Source organism: Sphaerodactylus townsendi, linkage group LG14 (assembly GCF_021028975.2).
Source record: "Sphaerodactylus townsendi isolate TG3544 linkage group LG14, MPM_Stown_v2.3, whole genome shotgun sequence".
In the NCBI taxonomy this organism is placed as follows: domain Eukaryota; kingdom Metazoa; phylum Chordata; class Lepidosauria; order Squamata; family Sphaerodactylidae; genus Sphaerodactylus; species Sphaerodactylus townsendi.
Genome location: NC_059438.1, coordinates 23,350 through 36,469, shown reverse-complemented (window position 1 = coordinate 36,469; position 13,120 = coordinate 23,350).

Genomic DNA, 13,120 nt, shown 5'->3' with positions numbered 1-13,120 from the left:
CAGATTAGAGTCCACCTGCTCTTAACTACTATACCATGCTGGTCCTGACGGCAGTGGAGGATAGGACTCACAATAATGGGTATAAATTGCAGGCAGAAAGGTTCCAACGGGATATAGGGGTGGGGGGATTACAGTAAGAGTGGTTCAGCAATGAAATTGGTTGCCTAGGTAGTGAACTTGCCCTTCACTGGCAGTTTTCCAACAACGGCTGGATGAACACTTGTCACGCATGCTAGGCTGATTCTGAATTGAGCAACGGGTTGAAATAGACAGCCTGTTTGGCCCTTTCAACTCTTATGATTCTACAAATCAGACCACTGATCTATTCTGATTAGCAGTGCCTCCCCGGGTTCAGGATGAGGTCTTTCACATAACCTGATTGTTTCAGATGGAGATGCCAGGAATTGAACCTGATGTTAGATTTAGTTGAATTATGGATCAGCCCAGTAGTGTGTGTGAGTGCAGTTTATAGAAACTTCCCAAGAGATAAAGGTAAAAGGTAAAACGTACATTTGTTCAAGCATCTCCAGTTCACAGCTTTGTTTCAGGTAAGAGGTAGATAGGAAGAAACCCTAATCTAAGAATTACTTTCCCTATGACAAGTGGGCGCTCTAACGCACCGTCACATGTGTGCAGGTGAGAGACTGCTTCAGTGGGAAAGCCCCACTAAGGCAGGTAGCCATTGTCCATGCACTCAGGACAAAGGTCAGGTCAGAAGTGAGACCAGCATGAGGAAGAAAGGAAGGTAGTGGGCGGTTTCCTGGCCCAGACAAGGAGGGCAAACAAGAGAGGCAACAACACAGTTAGAGTGAGATACACCGCACCCCCAGTGTCCAGGCATGCAGAAGTCGCTCATTCCAACACCTGAGACCTTTGGCATCCCAAGCAGATTTTCTACCACTGAGCCATGGCCCTCAGTTGCCAGAAGGGTGGGTTACACTTTTATGTTCTGCTTGTACTTCTCAGAGGCATTGGAGACAGAATACAAGGCTAGACGGACTGCTTGTTTGAGGCAGAAAAGTGATCCAAAAGCGGAACTGTAGCAGATCCGGTGCATTAAATCCCCAGGCATGGCTATTGGGTTGCTGCTTTGCTTTATGTTTGCTCAGTATGCCAGTCCAGTTTCAAAGAACAGCTGTGGTTGGCACTGGCTTTCTGCTGACCACTTCTCACTCACCCCTAAGTCACAGTTCTGTTTTTCCACTTAGGAGGTTTTGGAAAGCAGAGGTGCTTTAGCCCGTTCACATAGCTTTGCAGGCCTTCATCATCTTCTTCAACTTCTGGGCCACTTCATGGTCCCTCGAACACAGTGGTTGCCAGAGCCAGGACCTGCATGGGAAGTCAGTGTGCTTCATGTTGGCAGGATTTGGTCCGACATTTCTTCCTGTGCTTTAATGAAAAGAATTTGTTCAAAACCAGGACTGAAATTAACTCAAATCTCTTTCTGGTACAGAAGCACGAAGCACAAGACGGGAGGAATCTTATTAGTGCAGCTGACTTTCACCCCTGTTCAGAACTCTGAGGCACATTCCTTTTTGGGGGGTCTCATGACATGTTCTTTACGCCCACACAGACAAAAGAAAATTAAATCAAGGAGAGTGCTTGCTTGGCATCCATCCAGCAAACTAAAAGCCAAATAATTTCTGTAGATTGATTTACATCCCAAATGGGATTGAACATCAAGCTAAAAATAGCTACAGTGTGAAAAAGGGAATGACCACTTATGATTAGATGGCATGGGGCGGGGAGGGGAGGGGGGGGACTGAGCAAAAAAGTAATGTTGCCAACCTCCTGGTGCAGCCTGGAGACCTTCCAGAATAGCAACTGATGTCCAGTCTGCAGAAATCAGTTGTCTTGGAGGAAACGGCAACTTCAGAGGGTGGACTGGACTCTGTAGTATCACATGAGGTCTCTGCCGTCCCCAGACTCCATCCTCCTAAGACACTGCCCCCTGTGTCCAGGGAAATTCCTGGAGTTGGCAACCCTATCAAGAAACCATGAGGGGCTGGCTATTGTTATGGAAATGTAAACACAAAATCACTCTTGGTTTGCTTATCTTTAAAAAATAAAATAGATTGTATTAAGACAAATACAGTTTAACCTAAAACATTATGGTAAGTGAAATATTTGTGCCTTGCACCAACGATCAGTAAACTGTTTCCACTTTTCACAGATTTTTCTTTTCTCTTCCTTCATCTGATCTTGCTCTACACCACTCAGAGCCCTTTGGAGGTAGAGCAGTATATCAAATCAAATAAATAATAATAAAATACTATGCAGACTCCTGGTCCTTATGTTTCTTCTCCTCAGCTATGAGGTGGTAGTATCTTCTATCAACTGTTCATGCAGAGAATTCTGGCTACAGCTACCCTGGAACACATCCTATCTCATTTGCTTTTTAAAATATTAAGAATATTTAAGGATAGGTCATTACACCAAACAGGTCCACAATTGGTTATAGGCAGTGGTGGGATTCAGTCGGTTCGCACCACTTCAGCAGAACCGGTTGTTAAAATGGTGCTTGTAAACAACTAGTTTACAATTACTTGAAACCCACCACCAGAACCGGTTGTTAAATTATTTGAATACCACCCCTGGTTATACGTCATGATGGCCCCATGTTCAGAGGTAGCATACCTCTAAATACCAGTTGCTCAGAGGGGCAGCAAAAGAGGGGTCTTGTTGCCTGCTTGTGAGATTGATGAGATGAACAGTCATGGGAAACAGGTTGGTAGACGAGATGGAACATTGATCAGACCCAGAAGGCTGTTTGTTTGTGCAGAAGGTCAAGGGAGATCTCTAAACGGTGCTGGTTTAAACTACGGGCCCAGTGAAACTTTGGGGAACTAGTGTGGCATAGCGGCTGGAGGGCTGGCTGAGAATCTAGAAGACTTGGTTTCAAATCCACACACTGTGGCAAATCGTATTTCATTACCTTGGGTTAACCACGCTCTCATCATCACCTAGGGCTGCCAGATCCCTTCTGGTCACCAGTGGGGTTGGGGTGTAGGACCAGTTTGGGAAAGTCTTGGAGATTTGGGAATTGAGTCTGGGGAGGACAGGGGCCTCAGTGGGGGTAAATGCCACAGAATCTACTCTCCAAAGCATCCATTTTGTCCAGGGGAGATGATCTCTATAGTCTGGAGAAGGCCTGTAATTCCAGGGAAGCCTCAGACCACACCTGGAGGTGGGCATCCCTGTTGTCTTTTGTCCGACATTGATTGTAGGGAAGATAAAATGAGGAACTGGGAATCATATATTCTGGTCTGAGCTCCTCAGAGAACAGGTAGGGTAAACATATCCAAGAACACATAAATATACAGAAATATATCCTTTCACTTTTGATGCTAAAAAATAGTTCCTTACAAGGAATAACTAGAGTGGCCAACATTTGGGACAGTACCGTTGTGTATGCATTCAAAAGAACAAAGCAGAAACGAAAGCCTTGCTTTAATTTAAACAATAGTTTGTTGATGTTCAGGCTAATGTATTTCTTGGGCGATACTGTTGAAAGACAGGGCCTTTTACTGGGTGATTGTATTCCTAAACTATGCCGATGGACTTCTTTTCTCCCTTGGCAAGGCTGGCAGGACGAGAAGAGAAAGCTGTCCTCGGAGTGATGTTTAAAAGAAGAGTTTTATTTTAAGCCCTGGCTCTCTTTCTCCTGCTTGTCATTCCCAAGGGAATCCCTTCAGAGTTCCTGTAAACAGAAAAACTGTCAGGAGCCACCTGTAAATTGAACAGCCTAATGATCTCATGATGGATAGAGGCTGGAAAAGCTTTGCAAGCAATTGGGCAAGATTGTGAAAAGCAACTGGAACGGTGAAGGAATGGCAGCAGAGACTATGGTGCAGCAGGACCTTTGTAAAACAATTAACCCATCAGCCTTAATTCTGAAAGAAGTTGCATCAAAGACCACCATCCTCAAACAGAAAATAATTTCTGTTACCCTGTTTCCCCGAATATAAGACATCCCCGGAAAATAAGACCTAGTAGAGGTTTTGCTGAAGTGCGAAATATAAGGCATCCCCCAAAAGTAAGACGTAGCAAAGTTTTTGTTTGGAAGCATGCCTGACGAACAGAATACAGAAATATAAGACATCCCCTGAAAATAAGACATAGCGCATCTTTGGGAGCAAAAATTAATATAAGACGCTGTCTTATATTCGGGGAAATACGGTATGTGCAAACTCTTCCCAATCTGATCAAGCCACTTTATCTGCAGGCAGAGTTTGAAACGGCCTTCTGTGTAGATGGAGTCGTGCTCTTTCCTTCTCCTAGCAACAGAGGCTCAAAAGGGTGAAGGGATTTCAGTGCTGGACTAGGGGCTGAGAGACGCAAGTTCAGATCTCTGCTTTGCCATGAAAGCTGGCTGGGTGACCTCATGCCAGTCACACATTCTCAGTCTGACTTGTTTGCATACAGCTAACTTTGCAGAGTTGCGTAGATAAAATGGAAGAGAGAAGAATGATGTCAGCTACCTGAGGTGCATACAGCTAACTTTGCAGAGTTGCATAGATAAAATGGAAGAGAGAAGAATGATGTCAGCTACCTGAGGGCATACAGCTAACTTTGCAGAGTTGCATAGATAAAATGGAAGAGAGAAGAATGATGTCAGCTACCTGAGGTGCATACAGCTAACTTTGCAGAGTTGCATAGATAAAATGGAAGAGAGAAGAATGATGTCAGCTACCTGAGGTGCATACAGCTAACTTTGCAGAGTTGCATAGATAAAATGGAAGAGAGAAGAATGATGTCAGCTACCTGAGGTTCCCCAAGAGGGAGAAAGGTGGAACAAAACTGAAGTAAATAAAGAAAATATCTGTGTGATTAGGTGACAGGGTTAGTTTCCTTTCAGCAGCACGGCACCAGTGATTTCTGATGTTTTTGTAATATTTTGCTTCTTGACGAATAGGAAGCACAGGAAGGCAAGAGGCTGCCAACGCAGACCAGGTTGTTCTCTGACGTTCTCACATCCCTCAAAGCTGCCACACAACCTCAGGTTGTTTTCCTGCCAGTCAGGAACAAATCTCGACCTTCATGGGCCTGTGCTTGCCTGTCTGCCTTTCCAGCGGGATTAGACCAACTAAACTCCAGGGATTCTGGTCTTGGAAAACACCATGCTGTGGGGAAGTGGGGGCAAATGACCTGCCAGTTAACATCCAAGCCAGGCCCAATAACATGTATGTAGATGACCAATTTCTAGGCAGTGGAATGAGAAGCTTACGAAGAATCATTGTCTGGGGCCTCACAATGGCTATCTGCAAGCAGAAGAGGAGGGAGAGACATTGTCACAAAATGAAGGCAGAATCAAGACAGGTATGTGACATAACTATGCAGACAGAAAAGGAAACTTCACAGAAAGCCAGAAAATGCAGCATTGACTGGAATGTGTGGGGGAGAGCGGAAATGCAAGGTCTCCCATGCGAATCTTCAGTGTTTACTTGGTTTCTTTTTCCCCTGCAAAAAGCAGATCAGTGGCTGGCGTGGAACTGAGAAGGAACGACACAGTTTCAGTTGCTCCAATTTGTAGTTTCTGCAGAATGGGGGAGAATCTACCTGGCTGCAACAAGCAAGCTCAGCCAAACACAGCGTGCAAGAGTTGGTTGGGTTGACAACTATTCCACAAGGGTAGTGGGCCAAGCAACGGTTAAATCTTCGGAAGGCATATCTTGGGCACAAGAACTTATGGAGTATGCAGCATTGGAAGACTGCTTATTAGAACCAGATCTTGATCTGGTTCCCAATGATTCGCCCCCTCAGACGGTAGCAATGAACAACCCTATTGAGGGGATGGATTCTCGCAATGGGTGTGTATTTCATGATAGTAATGGGGTGTTGGACCAACTAAATGAGGCGGATTGACTGATATTGCAAACATCTGACCCCAATACATCTCTCAGCCTCCTATCTTGGAACATAGTGGGTTGGAAAAATAAGGCCAATAATCCCGATTATTTAACATTTCTTAAAGATTTTAACTGAACTTAATGTCCCCATTAACCAAATATAACATTCATTAATTTAATTCATTTATACCCTACCTGTCTCCCCAATGGGGATCCAAGATAGCTTACAGCTACCTCCATTTTTTCTTCACAACAAACCCTGCAATGTAGGCTAGACTGAAAGTTATGTGACTGGCTCAAGGTCACCCAGTGAGTTTCCATGGCATAGTTCAAAACCAGGTCTCCCAGATACTAGTAGTCCAACACTCTTAACCACTACGCCACACCGTCTCTTCTGATCTCTGGGTACAGAAGCCCTGAAAATATCTAGCCTTATTTAAAAAGAAAAAAACTTTTTGATGTTTAAAAATATACTGTGAAGCTTATCTGTCAAGCTAAGGACAGAACACAGCAGCTTGAGAGATAGACTTCTTTTAGCTCGCTTATCTCCTCTCTGACATTTCGCCACCAGGCATCAGTAGAGCCAGAACCACTGAACCAACCTCTGCAGCAAGACAAGGCTATGGAACAATTCATCACATGGTTTCTATATTTTCCCTCTTGTTTACTGCATAGGGTTTTTCCAAGAGCAAAGAAAAGACAGGGTGTTAATCCCAGAGAGCAAGGCACTCAACTTCTCACATCCACACGTACCCATCTGCTTATCTCTGCACGGGGAGGTGGGAGAACCCAGCTCCAGGCACCATTCCGTGCCTCCTCTTGTTTGCTCTGGTTTTCCAGGCCTTTGCTGTCCGCTGCTGCTGCTGTTGCTTTTTCCTGGGCAAAAGATTATTTCTAGATTGTTCTTTTGAATGCAAACACTGTGCTGTTTATATTGAAAGTCACGTGGCTAAAAAAGGAGGGGGGCATCGTCTTAAACCCCGAGGATGTTTTATTCCAAAACCTACAGTCAACAAAGGTCTTTAGAGATGCATCTGGGAGGCTGGTTGGATGTACCGTTTTAATGCATTGTGCCCATGTGAGCAGGCTTCTTCTAACACTAATAGCAAGCGGGGAGAAGTAGGCATAGTGTCAGTTCCTGTCTTTATTTCTCTGTGGGACTAAAAACAGGCTGGGGAGGGCAGTCTGGCTGAGGACACAGAACAAGGGAAGAGGGTGTTGGGGGGGGGACCAGTTCCACAGCCCAATCTACATTTATGCAGGGCTGGAGCAAGAGGGAACTCTCTACCATGCCCCACCCCCACCCTGGAATGCCCCCAGAACGCCCCTGCACCCAGTGCGTCATGCACCTCCCTATCCCCTTGGTGCTACGCCACTGCAGTCATGCCTCTGCACATGGCTGCTGCTGAGGATAAACTACATAACAGCATAGATCTCCAGTACCATGCATCATTTGGCCGGGCCCTCAGTCATGACTGGCAACGCACCCCTAAGAAGGGTTGGGATTATAATCCATGGGGCCTTGACATCCCCAGACCAGTCACTGTTTCCTTGTGCAAGTTGTTTCATTTGTCAATCGATGCACCTGAAGATGTGGTTAACTTCACCCACTTGAGGGTTGTATTATGCTATATTATGCTATATGCTATAATCACAACACTGTGACCCATCTCCTTTCCCCCTTCTTCTTCTCCAGCCAGCTTCCTCCCATTTCTCTGTCATTTCTTTTTATAGCCACAGCTTCCCATCTGGCCCTTGAGCTGAGCTCCAGCCTCCTCGTCTCTGTTCCCTGCTCTCCACATCCACACACTGTCTTTAAACACCTGGGCCTAGACAGCTGTCACTCCTACTGCCACACTTTTTGAGCTTCTCTGAAACAGGCTGTCAAAGCTGCCCTGTTGCTGAGGCAATCCTGACTAGATTTTCCTGCCCCTGGTCCCACTCTGCTTCACCCAGCTGCTGCTGGGCCTGAGGAGTTGTCCCATTCTACTAGGTAATTTGTTGCTTGTTAGCTTGCTATATGACCACATATGTCACCTGGCTTCTCCGCATTTGTTTCAACTCTTCCAGCCAAGACAGACTTTCTGAATGGGTAAAATGAGGTGACTAGACATATGTTAGAAAGAAAGTGATTCTTCCCGATTACAACTCCTAGATAGAAGGTGTTAACGGAAATGCCAGTGAATCAGTGCTGGAAATAACCAACACTCCTTAATAAGGCTTGCTTTATCTTTACCAGCCATCTGTACCAGCTTTTATTTAAGTCTTGGTAAGTAGAGGGAAAAGTGAATGGCAAGAATACAACAGCCGTGTCCCAAGGCAATGTTAGAAACGGCTAATGAGTCACAGAAAATGCTTATTAAATGACAGACGGTGATCAAAAGTGCCAGGAGAGAGCCACATTTATTATTTCACAGGAAACAACGGCATTGGTGTGATTGGAAACTGAGTTTATTTTTAAAAAATAATATTGAAAATATGGCTTATGCAATATGCTGTTTTAGCAGTTGGCCCAGGAGCATGGTTTTTTGAGAACCATTTTCAATTTCATATATTTACTAGCAGTAAAGCCCATTGTGGGGAAAAATGCAACTGGCTCTAGAAAAAAGGGGGGGTAAGCAAGCATTTTCCCCTGCAATGAGCTTTACTGCAGCTTTATCCTCCCCCAACCCCATCAGTCTGCTTCCTACCTGTTGATGATCTCAGGACACCTCAGTTGGTAAGTCCCAGGACACCACCCTGACATTACCCACCCTCGTCAGGTGCTTGGGCTCGTTCGCCGCGTGCTCTTGCCTTCCAGAGCTGGCCTCACCACTCCGCCCTGCAGCAGCCCCACACAGTCATCCCCCACCACAATGGTGTGTGCCAGATTAGCAAACCATGTGATCTGGACAAGTCTATAAACCACACACTTTAAAAACAAACAAACCCACCTGCAGATTTTCTGCAGGCATTTACAATTATGGACACTAAAATACCCATAGACACGTGGGCCAGACATGGACATTTCTGTTTGGGTCTAATTGTATAACCTACTTGCTTCCTGCCTGGAACCCCATGGTTCCTCCTCACAAGGAAGGGTGGGTTTTGCTCACCCACACCACATGCAGCTCAATCACAAATTGACTGCAAGAACCCTCTGTAAGCAGTAACAGCCAGACCCTTCCTCTTGCTAAGGGGCGTCATAGAGGCACAGGGCCAAAAACTGGCATAAGAGCAAGACTCTGCTCCCCACAAAATGGATGCCTCTCAGAAGGTTTGGGGATCATTCTTGGGTGTCAAGCCTGGGCAGGAAGGTGATTGGCACCTGAACTGTTCCTCTGACCTTAAGGTGTGCCTGGCTGGAAAGGGGGCTAACTAATCCCCATTGTGTCACCCTAAGGTGATTTAATCAGTTCTCCAAGTGGACCATTACTTACTCTACCTGCACCCATCCCAGCAATCAATCAGTATTCAGGAGAATTCCACAGGCCATCACCACCCCTTGTGTGTGGGCTCTTCCTTGTGATTCCGGGAACTCTTCAATGCTGCTTTGCCTAAAAGTCTCTTCAAGACTGATCACTGTTGCCCATCGCTGAAAGCCTACCCAACTGCCTCCCTGTTCTCGTAGCCAGCTCTCGTATACCTTATGTGTATATGTTCGTTGCTGAAAACATATTTCTTGTTTTTATTATTTCATTCTTTAATAAAACCAGTTTTAATTGCACAACCGCCTGCTCGTTTGAGTGCATTAACCCAGGACTATCCTCTTATACACCAGTTACACGTCCCTGTTACCCTCTCTCATTGCTTGTCTCCAGCTAATTCCCCCCAAAATAAAGTGGAGACTGCCGACTTAAGGTAACACCTCCTCGCCCTGGACCAAGAAGCAAGCCTAAGGAAGAAGGGATCGAAAACACACACAGCCTTAGAAATGAATCACTCACCTAAAAACTCCTCCTTTCGGTTCAAATTAGGAGAAGCTCAGGCTGCTCCTTCCAACCCGCCTTTGCCGCTCACAATGCTCTTTCATTAAAACGGGCTTTGAGGAGAACATGTGAGCAAACACCTCCCAGAGAGTCAGTGGCCTTCTTTTCTGTTTATTGCCACAGCCACAAGTTAATGAACGCTCCCCTCCTGGGGAGTCAGGAGTGTGATTATGGCTGTGCCTCTGAGCCTGCATGTGTCAGTGCATGTGGGCCGGTGTTTTGTGAGAGCGTTTGAGTGTTCCTGTGTGGGTGTATGTGTAAGAGAGATCTTTCCCGCCGTATCCTTCACAAACTGGTAATTAATAACCTCCTACTGCGCTACCCACTTGCTTCCCTCACCTCCTGGTTGTGATTTCATTCTGTCCTTTGTTAATTGGTTGTTTTATTCTTCGTATGTTACATAAGGCCAGCTTCAGACATGTGGATAACAGAGTATACCATTTTTTTCTTGGTAGGATGTTCAGCATTTTGTCAGGGCATTTTGTCCCAGCAGCTGAAGACCCTGCAGCAGCACAGAAGGAATTGGTGGCTCTGATCACAACTACCCATCAAAATGTGCTGGTTCTCAATTGGACTGTCAGGGAAATCTAGTTATGAATAAGGGTACTAATGACAAGGTGATGCCTGGAGTTTTTGCAGGATTAGAACTGATCTCAAAACAGCAGAGATCAGCGCCCCTGGAGAAAATGGCAGCTGTGGAAGTTGGATTCAATAGTATATCACAGAGTATGAGAAACAGAAATCCTAGACTGACAACACAGCCCTATTGAGCTACCACACCAACATATACAACAATTTCCTAACCTGAATCTGGTAACCCTTATTGGAAGTGCAATGTCTCCCAAATTGGCAGGAGACCTCTTCCCCCACTGCTGCTGAATGGGCCAGTGGGGAGGGTATGGTGATGACAATGCGGTGACGTCACTTATGGCACAACACAGAAACGATGTCATTATATATGGCCAACACTCTAACATTCGTCCAAAACTCTATGGTTCCAAAACCTTTTGGAATGGGTGCTAGAGTTTCACCCCTGTATGATGACGCACCCTTCTGTGTCCCACAAGGCATGACATTACTGTGTCACTGGCAGCAGAAACTAGTGCCTCGCCCACACTGGTAGGTCTCCCATTGGTTGCCATCTAGAAATGTTGTCTCTCTATTTTTGGACCCGGAAAGGGAAGAGGCTTTCTGTGATTCTCTCAAATACCAGCCAATGAGCATTCTGAACAGTCAGCTGTTTTGGAATACTATAAGAACAGGTTAAAAGGTTGTGCCCCACAATGGGTGAGCGCAGACTGACCGCAGATTCACTTCTCCGCTGCCGTTATTATCCAGATATAATTCTCCTGTTGAACAGGACATTTCCTGTTCATCAATGCAATGCTTCAAAAAGGGCCTGTGGGTTTCCTTTCCAGTTTCAGGATGAGAAATGCCTGGGGAGGGACCTAGGTGAGGTGTGGTAGAATGCCCAAGAACCTGCTTCCCAGAACAGCAGTGGCGTAGGAGGTTAAGAGCTCGTGTATCTAATCTGGACGAACCGGGTTTGATTCCCAGCTCTGCCGCCTGAGCTGTGGAGGCTTATCGGGGGAATTCAGATTAGCCTGTACACTCCCACACACGCCAGCTGGGTGACCTTGGGCTAGTCATAGCTTCTCAGAGCTCTCTCAGCCCCACCTACCTCACAGGGTGTTTGTTGTGAGGGGGGAAGGGCAAGGAGATTGTAAGCCCCTTTGAGTCTCCTGCAGGAGAGAAAGGGGGGATATAAATCCAAACTCTTATTATTATTATTCTCCAGGTGGAGAAAATCTCTGCAGTCACAGGCCATCTACTTGGAGCTCAGTTGTTACTTGGAGGACTCTCCAGGCCCCACCAGGGAGAATGGCAACCTTACTTTCCTGCCCTGTATTTAATACAGCATGCTCCTAGAAATAACACCCAGCGTTCACTTTGCATAATGGGGCTCAAGGCCTCCACGTTGCCTCCAAACCATGCCTTCAAAATGTGCAGATATCACAGCCTTTTCATTATAAATGTGTGTTTAGTGTAGCAGTAACTTCAGTGATGCTTGAGTACTTCAAAATGAAATCTGGGTTGCGTGTGAACAGAAAACTCTTTAAAAAGATTCAGTGATTTTTTAAAAATAAAATCTGGTTTTATGTCCTTGGAGTTTCATTACGAACAAGCATTACGAACAAGCACTAAGAAAAGAGATTCAGTAACAAGGGTCACTTTGAAATAATGGTGTCAGCCAATTTCCAATTCTCTTCAAACACATCCAATTTAACTGTGAGGAATTTCTTTTATTTACATTACTTACAGTCTGCCTTTTTCCACAGGGACTCACAGTGGCTCACACATAGTGAGTCAATACAACCCACGGAATGGTTCATTCAATAACCAATGCATTCTGAATGAAGAAGTTCTGGAACTACCAAAAAGAACCGAAGCATAGCGTGACACGTTAAGCAACACAGAAAATATATAATAGGAGCATGCATAGACCACAGTCTCTAATCATTAATCCAAGTAAGTTTATGAACCACCATCTTGTACAGAGTAACCTGTGAACAAAAGATCATACTGAATAATTAAGTTTTGCTTAGATTGTGGAAATGAAACTCTCCAGATGGGTCTTAATTTCTTTACGGGATTTTACTCTTGACCTTAATTTTAACCTATGACTCATCAACATTTCCCAAGCTCTCCAGTGGAATGCTGGGAACTGTTAACATAGCATGTTTTTCCAAGGGAGAAGCCCAGCTGAGGCCAGATGGGTGCACCAATTGGCTTTGAGAGCATGAGTCTCCCTCCTATCAAATATTACACAAAATGCCATAGGCACATAATAACAGATGATGGGAACTGCATAGTTATTATGTTCCAAGATGATCACATTAAGCATCTCATCAGGAATCTCACAAACAGGAATCTCACAAAATGTCCTGTTCATCAGGAATCTCACAAATCCTAGCCTAGACAGGCCACCCTAAGTGGTGAGATAGCCAGCAGACGGCCGCCTGCAGGCTGTATTGGCACACAGGAACATATGGAAGAAAAACAGAGGTACAGAACAGCAGGCAAGAGTGTGTGTAGAAAAACACCTGAAATCTGCTGTAGCTAAAACAAGAGCATTTCTTGCATTCTGTGCTGATCACTTTCAGCTCAAGAGTCATTCAAGAATCATATTCTCAGAGATTAAGTCTGATTTACGGGGCAGCGTATTCATGAGTACAACCATTCACAGTGTCCTTGGGCAGGTTTTGCGGTCATGTTAGCTCAGCTGTGTTGTAACAGATGCAT